The sequence below is a fragment of the Octopus sinensis genome, linkage group LG4 (genome assembly GCF_006345805.1).
Source record: "Octopus sinensis linkage group LG4, ASM634580v1, whole genome shotgun sequence".
NCBI lineage: Eukaryota > Metazoa > Mollusca > Cephalopoda > Octopoda > Octopodidae > Octopus > Octopus sinensis.
In genome coordinates, this window is record NC_043000.1 from 118,135,560 (window position 1) to 118,145,559 (window position 10,000).

Genomic DNA, 10,000 nt, shown 5'->3' on the forward strand with positions numbered 1-10,000 from the left:
AACTCCCATACTCCCTTGCTTCAGGTGAAACTCTAATGGCATCCAACAACATCAGAGACTTAGGAGTAACTGTGGACAATAACATAAGCTGGGCCGCTCGTATAAACAGCAAAGTTGACATGGCTTGCAGAATGTGTTCCTGGATTCTCAGAATTTTCAGTCGAGAGATATCCACATCATTATCTTTCACTTTTCTACTTTATTCTCCCCACGCCGCCGTGAGCGCTACATCACCTGCATAATGTGGGAAATATTCCATCAGCCTTGCCCAAATGATGCTGGCATCGCTTTTAGGATACACCCAAGATTTAGATCCCGTGCAATCCGCTCACAATCTAAATTATACACGCATCACAGAGCAACAATACGGCACAATTATTTCCCTTCAATTGGCCCTGCTGTTTTTTAGATTACACCAAAACACATTAACGCAGAAAACAGACCCCATAAAGGTCAAGAGGTCTTTGGAAAAATTCATTCAAAAAATTCCGGATAAACCTCCTACAGTAGGATATGTCCCCGTAAACAATAACACTCACCTCAAATGGTTCATATTTTCCGATTCCTGATTTGAATGACTTTGCCAGGTAGTGCTATTAAGTTAACATGACCTGGGCAAATACTGGCCTAAACCTATCAAAGTATCAAAAATATATATATATATATATATATATATATATAATATATATATATTATATATATTATTATATATATGTACATACATTATATATATATGTACATATATATATACATATATATATATACATATATATATATATATATATATACATATATATATATATATATATATATATTATATATATATATATATATATATATATATATATATATATATATATATATAATATACATATATATATTAATCAATATAGGGTGGCAAAAAAAAATTTTGTAGAATTTTTTGCCACCAGCGGCCTAGTGGGAAAAAATTAAATAGTCATAGACCATTTTTAAGTTCAACATCAACAATCAAGGAACGGCCATAATAGGCCATTCACCACTAGAAATAACAGCCAAAGCTTCAACCGCAAATAAAAGTCAATTCCGTAACAGGAGAAAATTTAAAAAACATTTACCCTGTAATTTCTTATACGATGCACCGTTTCGTCTGCTGTTTAATGGTAAACTAACCTGATTAAATTAAATCAAGCCAATCTTCCATAGGCCCTCAGATTCTTCAGTAAGAAATAGCCACAAGTCGGAACAGATATTTTCACGAGGCATCTCCGACCCTGCCACTAGGCCGCTGGTGGCAAAAAAATTCTACAAAATTTTTTTTTGCCACCCTATATTGATTAATTATGAATTTTCTGGTTAATTCCGTAATGGAATCGACGGCTTATATTTATTTGCTGCCGATAAATTTGGCGCGAGTGCGATGATTTGAAAATTTTAGGTCAGATATTACCTTGGCAGGGTCGGAGATGCCTCGTGAAAATATCTGTTCCGACTTGTGGCTATTTCTTACTGAAGAATCTGAGGGCCTATGGAAGATTGGCTTGATTTAATTTAATCAGGTTAGTTTACCATTAAACAGCAGACGAAACGGTGCATCGTATAAGAAATTACAGGGTAAATGTTTTTTAAATTTTCTCCTGTTTACGGAATTGACTTTTATTTGCGGTTGAAGCTTTGGCTGTTATTTCTAGTGGGTGAATGGCCTATTATGGCCGTTCCTTGATTGTTGATGTTATACATATATATATATATATAATGCATATACATATATATATGTGTGTGTGTATATATATATATATATGATGTATATAGGTTAGTAGAGTTAGAGGTTAGAATAACCGTCTCTCTCTCTCTCCCTCTCTCTATATATATATACATATATATATATGCATGGCAACAGTTCAATAATCGAAAGTAATAAAAGATAGAAAAAGAAACCCAATTAACGTATCAAGATTCTATGTATTGTTATTTTCATATATTGTAATTTTATGTATTGCCCTCTCTCTCTCTCTCTCTCTCTCTCTCTCTCTCTCTCTCTTTCTCTGCGCACGCACAATACACACACACACGCACACACACACACACACATACACACACACACACACACACACACACACACACACAGACGCACGGGTGTGTGTGTCAGAAAACAGTTACTAAAACAGATAATTATTCTGCATTTTAGTGTTGGAAGTTATTTTTAAAATTTAATCAGAATAAAGAACGGTTTCAAAATCAAGAACCTAACACCAATAAACGTCCAAAATATTGCCCAAAATGATTGTAATATAATAATTCAAAATCTAATTGCTTAAGTCTTTTAAATGCCCAACTTAATTGTATAAAAGAAATTAATTCTAATCTTCATTTAAATACGTGTTAGTAATATCCAGTATTAATATTTTAAGCGTTCAAAAATTTTCTGTCGCCAATAATCGCAGTGTTATAACAGCTTTAAGATTTCAGACGCTTAAGTTATTAAATTAGTTTCTTTTCTCATATACGTTCGACGAAAATTCCGAATATGAAAATCATGAATGTTCGAATTAATTCCCAAAAGTAAAATCTGTCAAAATCTGACAGGGAAATAATGAATGAGATTTTTTAGTTCTATATTTCTTTATAGATGTATGAAAGCATAAACGCGTATACAACTATATGTATGTACGTACGTACGTATGTATGTATGTATGTATGTATGTATGTATGTATGTATGTATGTATGTATGTATGTATGTATGTATGTATGTATGTATGTATGTATGTATGTATGTATGTATGTATGTATGTATGTATGTATGTATGAGAGTTGATATATACATATATATAGTGGAGGCGCGTGGCTTAGTGGTTAGGGTGTTAGTACCATGATCGTAAGATTGTGATTTTGATTCCTGTGTTCTTGAGCAAAACACTTCATTTCACATAGCTCCAGTCTACTCAGCTGGCAAAAATGAGTAACGCTGCGATGGACTGGCGTCCCGTCCAGCTGGGGAACACATACGCCCATGAGTCTGTCTAGGCTTTAAAAGGGCGCAGTGGAGACGCAATGGCCCAGTGGTTAGGGCAGCAGACTCGCGGTCGGAGGATCGCGGTTTCGATTTCCAGGCCGGGCGTTGTGTATGTTTTTTTGAACGAAACACTTAAAGCTCCACGAAGCTCTGGCAGGGGGTGGTGGCGCCCCCTGTTGTACTCTTTCGCCCCAACTTTCTCTCACTCTTTGCAGAAACTAGTAAAATTAAAAGAATAAAACAATAAAAGAATAAGTTGCTTATATACTTTTACACTACTTAAAATAGTTAAACATTTTTAAAATACAATTTCCAATAATATTTAATCACAAAAATATAACAAGATCTTTTAAACATCGAATAATTAGGAGGACTCACCCGAGTAATGTAGGATTCAAAGAAGTCCATAGCCAAAAATAGTAGAGAACGGCTGTGTTAAATGGTTAGTGTGGGACTTCTACCACGTAATTAATCTACTGATGTTCATTCACTGACAATTATTCAACTTATACTTCATAATTTCATCATATAAAAGTCACTTCGTTGTCTGATCTATTAAGATTTCAGTGGGTTTAAATTTCAAAGAAATAAACAGTTTTCTTACACTTGTTTCAGTCATTTGACTGCGGCCATGCTGGAGCACCGCCTTTAGTCGAACAAATCGACCCCAGGACTTATTCTTTGTAAGCCTAGTAGTTATTCTATCGGTCTCTTATGCCGAACCGCTAAGTCACGGGAGCGTTAACACGCCGACAACGGTTGTCAAGCAACGGTGAGGACACAAACACAGACGCACAGATACATACATACATACATACATACATACATACATACATATATATATAGAGAGAGAGAGAGACAGACAGACAGACAGACAGAGACAGAGAGACAGAGACAGAGACAGAGAGAGGGGGAGTGAGAGAGAGAGGGAGAGATAGTGAGAGAAGATAGGCTTCTTTGAGAATTAGCATAATTGTTAGATCAACAAACCTACGGACCATACTTATTAGATTATTAGAGCAACTCTGCCTTAGTCAGTAGCATGATTTTATGTTGCGAGATCGAATCCAGCTGGAGTCAACTTTGATGAAATTGATAAAATAGATGCTACTGATAGATTATAACCTTGTATTGTAAATATATGGTCCTGTGCCAAACTAAGAAAGCACTATTTGTTGGTGCTTTAGTGATTTGTGGGCTTGCGTCAAGCAGCTGCTGCCTTGTGTAAGACGTATCCGGTTGTACACCGCGTATGGGAAGATCGAGGCCCACCTTCTTTTGGCAGAGAAGGGAGGCAGGCTTTCTTTGCTTAATGGTTGTAGCGAAAGAAGTTGCGTGGAGGACCAGTCTGAAAAGTATGAAGATAAGAACTTTTCTATTTGGCCAAGTTCTCATCAATTTCTTCAAATACCATTTGAAGAAATTGAGGGTAGAGAGGAAGCTGCTGCTTTCAGGTGCATTTACCAAAAGTATGTTTTAAAAAGTACCCCGTTTTCCCCAATGACATTAATACCATACACCCTACAACAGTAACAAAATCGACACGACCATACCAGCAGTATCTCCCTCAATCCTTGCCATCACAAACTCTAATTCCATGGTTATGAAGCAACGGCAACAAAAATCCTGTTTTCTCCAAGTCCATCTATGCATCCAATTCATAATGTGTAATTACTAATACAACCAGTATCATATCATATTCATTGTCGTCATCAACGAAAACAGCAGCACTTGCAGAATAGTTATCGCTTCACTTCCGAAACTTCATTTAAAAACCAGTTGTGATAGAAATATTAGAAGTCATAGGCATAGGAGTGGCTGTGTGGTAAGTAGCTTGCTTACGAACCACATGCTTCCGGGTTTAGTCCCACTGCGTGGCACCTTGGACAAGTATCTTCTACTATAGCCTCGGGCCGACCAAAGCCTTTGTGAGTGGCTTTGATAGACGGAAACTGAAAGAAGCCCGTCGTATATATATATATATATATATATACGAAATGCATTGCGAATAAGCCCGCCATTTTCATAGATATGTAAAGATAAACATTCGTACGTGCTACGACGAAATCTACGGTTGGCTATCGGGTTTGTAACGTTATGTTTTTTCTTATATATCTTGAGTTTGTTGCACTGATGAACATAGAATGCATATTCTGCATTAATTGCGAAATCACAGGTGATATGTAACTAAATTCTTTTTTTAAATGATTTGCTTTGAAGTTTTGCATTCGGTAAAATTTTGTTTATTTTAGTAGTTTCGACCGCATTGGTCCCTCTTAGCGTGTGGTTTCTACGAATAGTAGTACCCTCAATATAATATAAATATATATATATATATATGGCTCCCCACCCCAACATCACTTGACATCCGATGCTGGTGTGTTTACGTACCCGTCACTTAGCGGTTCGGCAAAAGAGACCGATAGAATAAGTACTAGGCTTACAAAGAATAAGTCCTGGGGTCAATTTGCTCGACTAAAAGGCGGTGATCTAGCATGGCCACAGTCAAATGTGTTGAAACAAGTAAAAGAGTGAGTTTTGGGTGAAATAAAACATCGGAAATGCTTTGTCCTACGCAAAAAACCGCAGGAACTACTTCAAGATATTGCAACCTCTTTTCCTGGTAGTCACTAAAGCTTTCGCAATGCTGGAAGAGCTTCCGTATATTCAGCTGGTATCCCAGGGTTACAAGCGTTACGCACCTGAATCTGTACTATTCGCCTATGTAAGGCACATAGGACTGAAATTGCTTTTAGCGACCTCATCATCAACAAGAAAATTTCAGCAAAGCTGGGTGATAGTGGTGTCAGACGAAGCATGCAGACCATCGTATAAATTGTTTTATTTCTCTCTTTCGTTTTATTTTGACATGCGCATTGCATTTTTATTCTCAGCGCCTCAATTTGTAATGGACTACTAAGTCCACTAATTGTAAGAACTGGAGTAAGAGGTTTGATACCTCGTGTTGTTTTTTTCTGTGTAAAAAAAAAAAAAGATGAGAATAATGTTTTAGAGAAGCAAAAAATCGGCGGACGTCTTTTGTCTTCCCCCATCAATATCATCCTTTTTTCATCACTCATCTCATCAATGTTTTTGTCCAGCCTGCAAGCTACTCCCTCTGTGTTATGCCTTTATGGCAAAGTTTTGAAATAAAGTAGAATAGTGAGGGGTGATCCACACCAGGCAAAACTTTTGTGGGATGGAACTTTTGGTTCTTCAGTATAACTCTGTAGATTGTATAAGCTTAGTGTCACTGGAGGCAAGTGTGAGAAAACTCAAGGGCGACTCTGGGCGGCACATACTCTAACTACGCCACTTATGTCTACTTAAGTTTGTCAAATAACAGAACCATTCCTTCAAAATATTTTCTCTACACTTCTGAAAAGAAATAAAAAAAGAGCTGTTGCCAAAATTAACTTCTAAATTACTTGACGGAAACCACAGACTGTAACCATTTGAAATGTTTAATATTAAATATAATATAAGTATGACAATCGTTAAATGTAATTAATCTAAGTGATGTCTTAATTTTGCTATTAGTAACAGCTAGTGACAAGTCACAAATTATATTTATATTTAACCGTTGTTTCATTTTAGTTATTGTGGTATCTTTTTTTAATCAGAAATTTTTACCCCAGATACAAGGAATTATTTCGATTTGTTTATATATCTGTTGTAAAACAGTCGACTGATGTTGGACGTAACACGAGCTGTCTATATAAGAAATGTAAACGTCAGGTATTTTGTTTTAACGTTTGTTATCTCTAATATATCAATTAAATGTAACAGGCGGTGAGCTGGCAGAAACGTTAGCACGCCGGGCGAAATACTTAGCAGTATTTCATCTGCCGCCACGTTCAGTGTACAAATTCCGCCGAGGTCGAATTCGCCTTTCATCCTTTCGGGGTCGATTAAATAAGTACCAGTTACTGGAGTCGATATAATTGACTTAATCCGTTTGTCTGTCCTTGTTTAGCCCACTAGAGGGCAATAAAGAAATAAAAGTGTAATAATTTTTAATTACGTTTTTTTTTAAGAAAAAATCTTATACGGTTTTGCTCCAAATAAGGCCACTGTAGCCTGTATCGCATGGGACTACAAGGAAGGAAAAGAAGGGGCTTCCAAATCCAAAAGATGTAGATTGACAGAAAGCTTTAAAATCTGAATGTCATAGAGCAGATGAAATCAAGACGATGTTAGTGAGTTCCAGAAAGAAGCAGTTTGAGGAAAGAAGCTGTTAGAATAGAAAGACTTATGAGAAACAACAAACTCAACAGAAAAACGATGCGCCTGGAAAGAGAAGTAGATGACATTTTTAAAGGTCCCGAGAAAAGGTACTAAACTAGGAAGTTCATCAGAGTTATAACTATGGAAATAAAGGCGGCGAGCTGGCAGAAACGTTAGCACGCCGGGCGAAATGCCTAGCGGTATTTCGTCTGTCTTTATGTTCTGAGGTTCAAATTCCGCCGAGGTCGACTTTGCCTTTCATCCTTTCGGGGTCGATAAATTAAGTACCAGTCACGCACTGGGGTCGCTGTTATCGACTTAATCCGTTTGTCTGTCCTTGTTTGTTCCCTCTATGTTTACCCCCTTGTGGGCAATAAAGAATAATATAACTATGGAAATATTTATAGAAAAGATAACGAAGGCAAAGACACCGACCTAGTAGATGTAAAGTTATTGCTTTCATCTATGAGTCGGTGCCTTCTCTTATTGTCTGATCGAATTTAAGATCATGTTGTTAACAAAGTGGATCCTTTACTTTTTTCGTTATCAAAGACAATTTTTACAAAGGGTTAATCAAACTGATTAAAAAGGATTAAATGCACCAAAATATTTAACTAACACTTATTTTATTGACTTCACACGGAAAGGGTAAAAAAACTGTTCGTTGACGGAGTGAAAGATGCAGTCGGCTCCAGTAAGAATTGATCTCATGATGCAAAGGAACAGAATCAAAACTTATATGGTGTGCGACTGTTTTCTAATATCGATCCTAGGCGTGGCTGTGCAGTTAAGAAGCTCTCATTACAACACGTGGTTTTAGGTTCAGTCCCACTGTGCGGCATCGAATACTTGGGCAAGTGTCTTCTAATATAGCCCCAGACTATCCAATACCTTCGGAAACTGTGGATCTTTTCACTTTGACCAGCAAATTTAAAAAATAATTTCTTTGTAACTAAACACTTTTAAACTTCGTATACTGGTAGAATGTGTTACATAAAACATCTTTTTCTCTTGGCGTTCTTAGAAAATTCTGTAGTTTGTAAGGTATATGTTGTTAAATTTCTCGTATTTCGGCAATTTCAACAAATCAATGACGTCTATTGAGGTGAATACAATTACTGCTGTTGTTTGTCAACAAGAACTTCCGGTGGTGTATATTTCGTTTGTCGAAGTTTAAAAGTGTTTAGTTACAAAAAATTATTTTTTTAAATCTGCCGGTCAAAGTGAAATGATCCGAAACTGTTGTATCTCACTCAGGAAATACAACAGCACACGGATATTCGTTAAGTTGGATTGTAAACTGGCAAAACATATTTTGAAACGACGAAATCGTCTTGATCATTTCATGTAATCGCAATAACGTTTTTCAAAGTGCAACCTAAACTCTGTTAAACCATGTTCTAATTTTCGTTCTCATATCATCTAAAATTACAATTGAACCTCAAAAGAATAAATACCAACACTGAATACTCATTTGTTGTGGAATAACAGAGTTCTTCATATAATAGGGAGCTAAGTAACAGTATCATTTTCTCCGTATCGTTTTCCACAGTTTATATGTTGAGAAAATACAGTCGGCCACTGATTTATTCGTTCTTGTTACAAGAAACCTCACTATATGGCTTCATTTGGTTCACACATGCATTATACATTAATAACGAAAGGCGCCAAGCTGGCAGAAACGTTAGCACGCCGGGCGAAATGCTAAGCGGTTTTTCGTCTGCCGCTACGTTCTGAGTTCAAATTCCGCCGAGATCGACTTTGCCTTTTATCCTTTCGGGGTCGATAAATTAAGTACCAGTTACGCACTGGGGTCGATGTAATCAACTTAATCCGTTTGTCTGTCCTCGTTTGTCCCCTCTGTGTTTAGCCCCTTGTGGGTAATAAAGAAATAGGTATTTCGTCTGTCGTTACGTTCTGAGTTCAAATCCCGCCGAGGTCGACTTTGCCTTTCATTCTTTCAGGGTCGATAAATAAAGTACCAGTTTCGCACTGGGGTCGATGTAATCGACTTAATCCTTTTGTCTGTCCTTGTTTGTCCCCTCTATGTTTAGCCCCTTGTGGACAGTAAAGAAATGTATATATTAATAACGAATTCTCTTTCAACCAGACTGGAGGACTTGTATTTTAGGTAACAGAAAGCTGGGAGATCGTGGTATTTCATTTAACTTCTACTTGTTTCAGCCATTTAGACTGCGGCCATGCTGGAGCACGTCCCTGAAGAACTTTTAGGCGAATGAATCAACCCCTAAGCTGTTATTTTTATTAAATTTGGGATTTATTCTATCGGTTCTCTTTTGTTGCCAAACCGCTAAATTACGGGGATGTAAATACACCAACACCGGTTGTCAAGTTGTGGTGGGGAGATAGTAAATACAGTCACAAACACACACACACACACACACATACACACACACCCACACACACATACACACACACACACACACACATATACAAACACACGGGCTTCTTCGCTTTTACTGATACTAAATCCGCTCACAAGACCTTGGTCAGCCCGAAACTTTATTAGAAGACACTTGCTCAAGGTGCATCGCTTTGGGGCTAAACCAGGAATCATGTGAATGGGAAGTAAACTTACTTCTTTATTGCCCACAAGGGGCTAAACATAAATGGGACAAAGAAAGAAAAGAAAAAGAAAATTTAATAAAATAAAATAAAGTAAGTGCCAATTGAGCACTGGGGTGGATGTAATTGACCTCCAAAATTGCAAGCCTTGTGGTAAAATTTGAAACCGAAACTTGGTACAAAACATTTACCCT